The sequence below is a fragment of the Eptesicus fuscus genome, chromosome 9, assembly GCF_027574615.1.
Source record: "Eptesicus fuscus isolate TK198812 chromosome 9, DD_ASM_mEF_20220401, whole genome shotgun sequence".
Taxonomy (NCBI): Eukaryota; Metazoa; Chordata; class Mammalia; order Chiroptera; family Vespertilionidae; genus Eptesicus; species Eptesicus fuscus.
Genome location: NC_072481.1, coordinates 76,636,150 through 76,645,668, shown reverse-complemented (window position 1 = coordinate 76,645,668; position 9,519 = coordinate 76,636,150). Strand labels below are relative to the sequence as shown.

The window sequence follows — 9,519 nt, the reverse complement described above, 5'->3', positions numbered from 1 at the left end:
TAAACAGGCGGTTGGACGTCCCTCTCACAATCCAGGACTGCTGGCTCACAACTGCCCTCCCCTGCAGGCCTGGTCCCCCCCAACTATCTTCCCCTGCAGGCCTTGCCCCCCCCCCACAACTGCCCTCTCCTGCAAGGCTCATTCCCCCCATCTGCCCTCCCCTGCTGACCTGGTCTCCCCCAACTGCCCTCCCTGCTAGCCTGATCGTCCACAACTGCCCTTCCTTGCAGGCCTAGTCCCCTGCAACTGCCCTCCCCTGCAGTCCTGGTCTCCCCAAACTGCCCTCCCCTGCTGACCTGGTCTCCCCAACTGCCCTCCTCTGCTGGCCCAGTCACCCCTAACTGCCCTCCCTGCTTGCTTGATCGCCCACTACTGCCCTTCCCTGCAGACCTGGGTCCCCCCAACTGCCCTCCCCTACAGGCCTGGGTCCCCCCCTAACTGCCCTCCCTTGCTGGCCTGGTCATCCCCAACTGCCCTCCTCTGCTGGCCTGGTCACCCCTAAATGCCCACAACTGCCTTCCCCTGCAGGCCATCTTGTGGTGGTCATCTTGTGGCAGCCATCTTGTGGTGGTCATCTTGTGGCAGCCATCTTGTGGCAGCCATCTTGTGGCAGCCATCTTTGTCCACATGGGGGCAGCCATCTTTGACCACATGGGAACGGCCATCTTGTGTCTTTGTGTGATGGTAAATTTGCATATTACTCTTTTATTAGATAGGATTTCTTTATTGCATGGTAAGGTGTACTGAGTCAGCGTCCCTAGTCCCGGCATTGTTCAAAGGTCCACTGTATTTTCTCTTTTGTCATTTTAGTTGATGTTTCCTATCCAGTTTTGTTTCAAACCAGAATACTCCTACTTTTCATATACAGAATCTGATTTGTGCTTTGGGGATCAGCTGTGTGCATCAGCATCTGGCTCCTCTTTCATGGATGACAAATTCTCCCTTCCAGCATCTAAATGTAGCACAAAAGGAGGATGTGACCTGGTAATAATACAAACAGATACACTTACTTATAATTTTTAAGATCATGCTTTCCCAATACAGTGCAAATGTATTTTTAGTATGATTTTCTCACATGTCATAATAGAGATCGGTGGGGGTGCTTGGAGAATATAGGAACAAATAGAAGCCAACTTGGGATGAGGACAGGCAGTGTTAATTTAAAATACATATCAAAGGAAAAAATCATCTTGTCCTGCAGATTTAGGACAAAGAAAAAAGAGTAAACAAACAGTACAGGAAGCATATTTGCAAACAAGCCCTGCAGAATCAAGATAAAAAAACAGTTTTCTGTCCTTCACAACAACCCTTTCAGTCCAGCAGGTGGGAAGTAATCAAGGTTCCATAAAGTGTCCAATGTCCCCAACTGTAGTTTGACAGCTCAGGTTCTTCTCCTTTGCCACCAGTTCCTGTTGCTTCAGTCACTTAACTACATTTCTATACAGATTTGGACTCCTTACCCTTCTTTACCTACATATTGGATGATCTGTTTCTCAGAGCATGGTGGCTCAACATGGAGGAGAGGGGTGAGTCACATGACAACTCAGGCACATACCATTATATTCTCATTCTTGTGACACTGCATTTACCAGTAAACATTGTGATTTGATGAAGATGAGAGATTTGTAGTGAATCACTCCCTCTTTAATAATACTGGCTTTTTGTATCTCAATTCTAGAGTTCTGAAATTCCTGTATAAATAACAGAAAATTGAAAACCAGAACTCCTCAAAGAAAACATAAGGGAGTAAACTCTATGACATTGGACTTTGTGGGGTATACTGGATGTACACTGGATGCTCAAGGCCAATTGAAGTGTAGACGCCATGTTCAGAGTACACAGGATGTTCAAGGCCACTCTGAGTGTGGGAATCTTAATCAAAATGTTCAAGGTTGAGATGCTATACACCAGTGCCAGAGCAAGGCCACAGTAATCTGTATGTACACTGTGCAAGCATGCCCTTCTATAACCCAAAAGACTGAGATTACTAATTGGCAAGAAGCCTCTTTTGTCTTAGTTATAAAGTATGTTACTGACCAGCTGGCAGTGTGCAACTGCTGGTTGAGGCTAGCTCCTGTGTTAGATGCTGCTGTATTATGGGGAAGATGTATTACTGACCAGTAGGCTACTGCTGTGGGTACAGAGGCTGCTGCTGCTATGTGGGAGAGGTGTATTGTTATCTAGCCGGTGTATGGCTACTGTGTGGGACTTTATTTGAAGAACTTTTTTGTCTAGTGGCTCCTTGTTAGCAATGGCTACATGGCCACTGGTTCCTACAATTAAGACTCTCTTATATACCTACAACTTCTCATGTCTCCTCCGTCTTCCAATACCTGGCGTCCAAGAAGGTCCAGTCACTGGCAGGGGGCTCGGACAGTTGGTATAGTGGAACAGGATGAAGGAATCAAGCTCCAATGGTCTTGGAGATGATTTTTTGGATTTGACACCAAAAGCAAAGGCAACAAAAGCAAAAATAAAAAAGTGGAGCTACAGAAAATTAAAAACGAATTTCTGCACAGCAAAGAAAACCATCACCAAAATAAAAAGGCAGCCTACCAAGTGGAGGAAAATATTTGCAAATCATCTATATGATAAGGGGTTTATATCCAAAATATATTAATAATGCACACAACTCAATAGCAAAAACAATCTAATAAAAAATTGACCAAGTATCTGAATAGACATTTTTTCAAAGAAGACATCCAAATGACTAACAGACATATGAAAAGGTACTTAACAGTTCTAATCATCAGGGAAATGCAAATCAAAACCACAATGAGATCTAACCTCACACCTGTTACAATTGCTATTATCAAAAGGACAAGAGATGAAAAGTGTTGGCAAGGATATAGAGAATGTAATTTTGTGCAGCCACAATGAAAAACAGGATGGAGGTTCCTCAAAATAATAAAAATGCAACTTTTATGTAATCCAGCAAGCCCACTTCTGGATATATTTCCAAAGAAAATAAAAACATAATCTCAAAAAGATATCTGCTCTCTGATGTACACTGCAGCATTATTCTTAACAATAGTCAAGACATGGAAACAACTTAAATGCTTATCGACAGGTGAGTGGATAAAAAATGTGATTGATATATATATATATATACATATATATATATATATATATATATATATATATATGTGTGTGTGTGTGTGTGTGTGTGTGTGTGTGTGTGTGTGTGTGTCTATATATATATATATATATATATATATATATATATATGAATATTATTCAACCATAAAAAAGGAAATCCTGTCATTTGCAACAACATGGATGGGCCTTTAAAGCATTATGATAAGTAAAATGTCAGAGAAAGAAAGACAAATACTGTATGATATCTCACTTATATGTTGAATCTAAATCAATAAAAAAAAAACAAACTGATTTCATAGAAACAGATTGTAGGTTGGTGGTTGCTGGAGGTGGGCCTGCCAGATATGGGAAAAATGGGTGAAGGTGGTCAAATGGTACAAACTTCCACCTATATGATAAATAAGTTAAGGAATGTAATGTAATGTAAATGTAGTTAACAACGCTATTTAGTATATTTGAAAGTTGCTAAAAGAATAGATCTTAAAAGTTCTCATCGCAACAACAAAAATAATTTTTTAAACTATCCGAGGTGATGAATATTAAACAAACTTATTGTGGGAATCATTTGAAATATATCTATCTATATAATAGAGGGATATGCAAATTAGCTGGGATGCCATAATGTCATGACCAAACAGCAGGGACCTGAGGCTGCATGGCACCTGGCTGGGGTGAGGTATCTCAAGCCGTGTCTCCCGTCCTGCAGGGCTTGACAGGGGACCCCAGGCCACTCCCCCCACCCTGGTGCTGGGCCTGGAGACCTCAGGCCGCGCCCCTTGCCCTGGCGCCAGGCCAGGAGACCTCAGGCCACGACCCCTGCCCCATGGGGCTTGACAGGGGACCTTAGGCCATGCCTCTGCACCATGGGGACCTCAGGCCGTGCCCCTCACCTGGTGGGGCTTGAGGTGGGACCTCAGGCCACGCCCTCTGCCCCAGCTCTGGGCTGGGAGACCTCAGTCTGTGCTCCCCCCACCCCAGTGCCAGGCCGGGGGACCTGAGGCTGCACCCCCCCGCCCAGTGGGCCTTGATGGGGGACCTGAGACTATGCACCCCACCTGGCACTGGACCAGGGGACCTGAGGTTGTGCCCCCCACGAAGAGGTGCTTGATGGGGGTGGGGATGGCCAGATCTGGGTCTCACCCAATGAGGATGGGGCTGGCTGGGGCTGGGTCTCCTGCATTTTTGAAGTGTGTGCAGGTGGTGGGCAGGGACTTGACTCTAGGTCCCGTAGCGCGCCCCAGACTGACAGGAGGGAGATTTTCATATACATTTTACTAATTTTCTTTCATCTCTGACAGTTCTATTATAGAGAAAGGGCAAATAGCAATATTAAAATATTTCCGCTAATTAATTCCCTTTTAATGTGCACGAATTTCATGCACTGGGCCACTAGTACATATATGAAATCATTACATTGTATAGCATAAACCCGTGGTTGGCAAACTGCGGCTAACGAGCCACATGCGGCTCTTTGGCCCCTTGAGTGTGGCTCTTCCACAAAATATCACAGCCTGGGCAAATCTATTTTGAAGAAGTGGCATTAGAAGCAGTTTAAGTTTAAAAAATTTGGCTCTCAAAAGAAATTTCAGTCATTGTACTGTTGATATTTGGCTCTGTTGACTAATGAGTTTGCCGACCACTGGCATAAACTAATACATGTAATATGTCAATTTTAGCTCAATAAAATCAGCAGGAAAAGATTGCATACAGAGAAGTCACAAAGACATGGACTTCCCTTTTCCTGTCTTTATTTTGTGCAGTGTAACTTCCCTTAGTACAGAAATCACCTTTTGAGAATCACTGCCTGGTTATCAATAGCCCAGAGATTTAGAGTAGAGGCTATTCAATTGTAATGTTTCAGTTTGGTACCTGGCTCATGGATTTTCAAAGGGCAAGATTTGGGGCATTTCATTTAAACTCCATACACTTCAGTTTTCTCATCTGGAAAGAGGGATAGTAATAATGAATGTCATACAGGCTTATTATGAATATTAAATGAGTTAGCATGTGTGATGTGCTTGGTACAGTGCAGGGCAAATAAGTTGTAGAGGTTGAGTATTATAAGCAATTAATGTATTGCTAGTTAATAATTATTACTATTGTTGTTTAATAATATTATGTATAAATATATTAAATTGATTTTGTTTAAAGTTTAGTATCTTCACTAAAATATGTAGCAGTTTTTTGTGTTAGTTCAGCTATCACAAATACATTTCTAAGGACAAAAAAATCAGTAACTTGTCAGACATAAGCCTAAGAACATCAAACAGCTTCACAGAGTCACGTACTGCTGTAATGAGTCCCTATCATTCTCCTGTGTCTGTTACTTTGTAAAATTCTTGTCCATGGACCATGCCATATCTATACCCAAATGTCCCCTGCTCCCCTTTTAATCACCAGGGTTTATATTAGCACAGGCCTCTGGGATAGAGGCAATACTAGATCTTTGCTCTTTAAAATTGAACGTGTATTTCTCTGCTCACCAAGTATAGTGAATATAGCAGGAAGACCATGCACTGCAGCAGGAATATGGGTAGGCTTCCCATGGGGACGAAGAGCTGTCTATGAAGCTGGGAGAATGGTACGTAGGTGGACAGCGTCCTAGAGTCATAGGCTCTCAGCAAGACCTGTCCTTGGGAGATGAGGTTTTAGAAGGGTCTAGAAAGTAAAGGGGATCTTATGCAGAAATAGGAGTAGGCAAAATGATGATGTTATTAGACATTTCAGGTGAACATACTGTACCGTTGAGACAGGCTCTGATGAAAATAGAAGCCTTCATTGGACAGTTAAGCTAGTTTTAAACAGTGACTAAGTAGGGACAGTTAGTTACTACTTGGATCTTGGATTCAAGTTTGGGGCCCTGTAGATCCTCTGAATTGCCTTAAGGGTGCTCTGTTATTCCCTAGATGAGTGTGGAAACAATTCTCTTTGTAGCAGTTTTAATCCCACATGGTTGATCATTCTGAGAAGATTCCTATCTAGTGATTGAAAATAAGTTCCGGTTTTATTTAAAGATGGTTAGATGGTTACTAAATTATACTGCTGAGATTTTCTCTTTGGCTTTAAATGCTCCATTGATGTTAGATAGATTTTTCCTTCCTAACGTGGAAAATAATATGCCAGGAGGTATTCATGCCATGGACTAAGAGCTCTCCTTCATCATTCTGACTATTTTAATGACATATTCAAAAGTCTAACTCATGTGTGCAGTCTCAGATCACAGAAGGCTTTATATTTTTTCCTGGTTCTTCTACTGTAAGTTTTATTAAGGACACCTGTGGCTCTCTGTTGAAGGGAATCTTGAGATTTTATAGGGCTTGTTTGTTTGTTTGTTTGTTCAGAAAGGGAGAAATGAAAGTAAAAGGTCAGAGAAAACTTTATGAAGTCTGTGGAGTAATGGGGTTGAGTTGAATATGCATGCTCTTCCCAAAACCTTCACCACATCATTCCCCATCCCACACTTTCTATTCATAAAGTAAGCTCTACCACTATGACCCCATTTTGGTCTCCTTGTGGTTCATGTGAAAAATGGGGGAAATATGTAGATTGCTTTGCAAAAGACTTTGGCAAATTTTCTTCCTTTGATTTCCACGAGTTTTGAGAATGAGCTCTTCTAAATCCTAAAGCAGATATTTCTGTCTTATGAGACCAATCATGAGGCTGCCCCACATCTTAGTCAATGTATCAAGTCTCCAAAATCTTATCTACTCTCTTGAACGGCATTGGGGACTGCATTTTCAGGAGAGTTCAGAACATATTTAATGGTTTATGATGAGTCCAGAGCTGAAGTCATACAAGCAAACTTGAGCATAGCCTATTTCAAGTCTTTCTTTCAGAAAATGCTGTAGTCAGTGTCCCTAAGTGAGTGTGATTTATTTTTCTCACTACCAATGCTTACTTCGCATTTTTAGAGAGTTCTCCCTGCTGCTGCAGAGTTTTCCAGTCCCAAAATACACAGCAATTTTCCTCCAAATCTTGCTTCACTGGGGCCAGGTGTGTTGAAGTCTTCAGTGGAAACTAGATTGTCAAATCTAGAGTGCACCTGGAGTCAGGAAGGTAGAAGCCATGGTGCAGTCAAACCATCTCCTCATAACTAGGACAGGAAGACCATCATTGCACAGATGGGGGTCACTAGACGTCACCACTACTTTTTGATTCAACAAACATTTATTGAGTATCTACTATGATTGAAGCAATGTGGGAGATATAACAAATTGTTTTTAAGAAAAAAACTAATATTTATACATGACTACTATGCACCATATTGGCATACATTATTCCAACTAATACTTACAACAGCATTTTGAGCTTGGAAATATCATCCCTGCTTGGCAAATGAAGAAAACTAGGCTTTGAAAAATTTAAGTAACTTGCTCAAAATTCTACAGTTGGTAAGTTTTAGAGACAGAATTGTATTTAAGTCCATGATATACTAGAAAAGTCATCTTAGTGAAGTTAAAAAGATAGTTACTTGGATAATTAGAATTCATGGCAGTATGTAATAAGTAGAACAAGAAGAGGGAAATGAAAAATGTCATAAGATTTTGAAGGTGATAGATAAGAACCTGATCCCACAAAAAAAAAAAAAAAAAAAGAGCCCCTTCCTACCCACTGGTTGCCATAGAGCAGAAACATCTTAGAAATACATTGGAATACTGTGGTGCATTTACTCAGGTTAAAAGTTTGAGAATAAGATTGTTCATATTTCTATGCCTGGATACTGTCATACATCAGTTCTCAAAACACCTGACTCAGGAAACCAGCTGGGGTTTAGTGGAGCCAGGCCCGTAAGAGTCCTCCTTACCCCCAGATGGTTTTCTGCTATCAGTAGCCAGTCATGTTTTCCCCTTCTGAAAAACAGATATCTACAAATCTGAAGGATAGATATTCATTTTCTACCCCAGATAAAGCAATTTTTGGTAACTAGGTACTGAACAATCTGCTGGCTATGTGAAAAAAAAATGCAAATTATAAGATGTACTGATATGAAATCAGTTTTCTACATTTGGTAACAAATTTTAATTACCTTGCATCTTTTGGTACCTAGTTCTCATGCCTGAACCCAAAATAAAGTAATAATGAAAACATTTTTTTATAGTACATCACAGTACAATATAGTACATTTGTTCCCCCGCTCCCTCTGGGATAAATAGGAATTACTTTCCCCATATTAGAGATGATAAAAATGGTTCAAAGAAAGTTTATTTTCAAGGTTCAAAAAAAAAAGTATTGTTCTAGGATTACAGAGTTAGTGAGTGCAGAGCTAGAATTATAGCCCAGATCACCCAGCTGCAAGTCACATGCCCTTTCTCTACATGCCCTGGTTTTGCAGTATGTATGATAACCACTCTTTATGCTTCATCATCAAAGGTGACACTCTATGTAGGTGATTTCTTTGCCAACCTTGCCCTCAACAAAAGTCACATTAATTCACATATATCTCAGCATTTAATCCTTCATTACGGAAACCTTTCATTTTACATGACTATCTATATTACTAAATTTCCATTATTATGAGTTTTGTTAGTTTCTAGAATCTGTTGTTCTGAATTTGTTATGTTCAGACTTTAAATCTTTTCCTTCTGTCTACACAAGATAACCATGCATAGGAAATGACACAAATAAATGGGAAAATTGGATCCACAATTAGTGGCTTATTATTTTAGTACTAACCTTAGAAAGCTGACCCCAGCATATCACTTAAAGCTTAATTTATTTGGATAAGTCACAAATTAAGCAGTAAGTTTTCCAAACATCTAAAATATTAGTATCTCTATATTCCCAGGAAAAACAAACAGGCAGGTAAAGTCCATGTATATAGATTTGCATGTGCAAATAAGGACAACTAGATACAGAAACTGTCATAGTTTTAAAAGATTATCTGAGCAATTTTTAAATAAAAGTTGCATGTTTTTATCCTCACCTGAGTAGTGAGGATATATTTTTTCCATTGATTTTTAGAGAGAGTGGTAGGTAGTGGGGAGGGGAAGAGAGATAAAGAAACATCGACCTGAGAGAGACACATTGATTGGTTGCCTCCCAGGGCCAGGGATGGAATCTGCATTTGAGGTACCTGCCCTTGTCTGGGAATTGAACCCAGGACCCTAGGTCCACGGACCAATGCTCTAACCACTGAGTAAACTGGCGAGGGCTAAAAGTTGCATTTATGTAAGTTGTATAACGTGATGACTTAATATGCATAGTGAAATTTTTACTATAGTCAAGCTAATTAACATTATCTTCTCACAGTTACCATTTTGTGTATGTGTATGTGTGTGATAAGAGATGAAATCTACTCTGTTAACAAATTTCCCATTTCAATACAATAATCCTATATAATAAAGAGGTAATATGCAAATTGACCATCACTCCCACACACAAGATGGCTGCCCCCATGTGGTCAAAGATGGCTGCCCCCAT

At 40.5% G+C, this 9,519-nt stretch overlaps 1 long non-coding RNA gene across 1 annotated transcript in view; it reads right to left on the bottom strand.

Moving 5' to 3' along the window:
• Positions 1-724: 724 nt before the first annotated feature.
• The window catches only part of LOC114233181 (uncharacterized), a 61,028-nt gene continuing 52,233 nt past the window's right edge, over positions 725-9,519 (bottom strand). The window contains exon 4 of the long non-coding RNA XR_008556942.1: positions 725-981. This is a non-coding gene — a long non-coding RNA (uncharacterized LOC114233181). The remainder of the gene's footprint in view (positions 982-9,519) is intronic.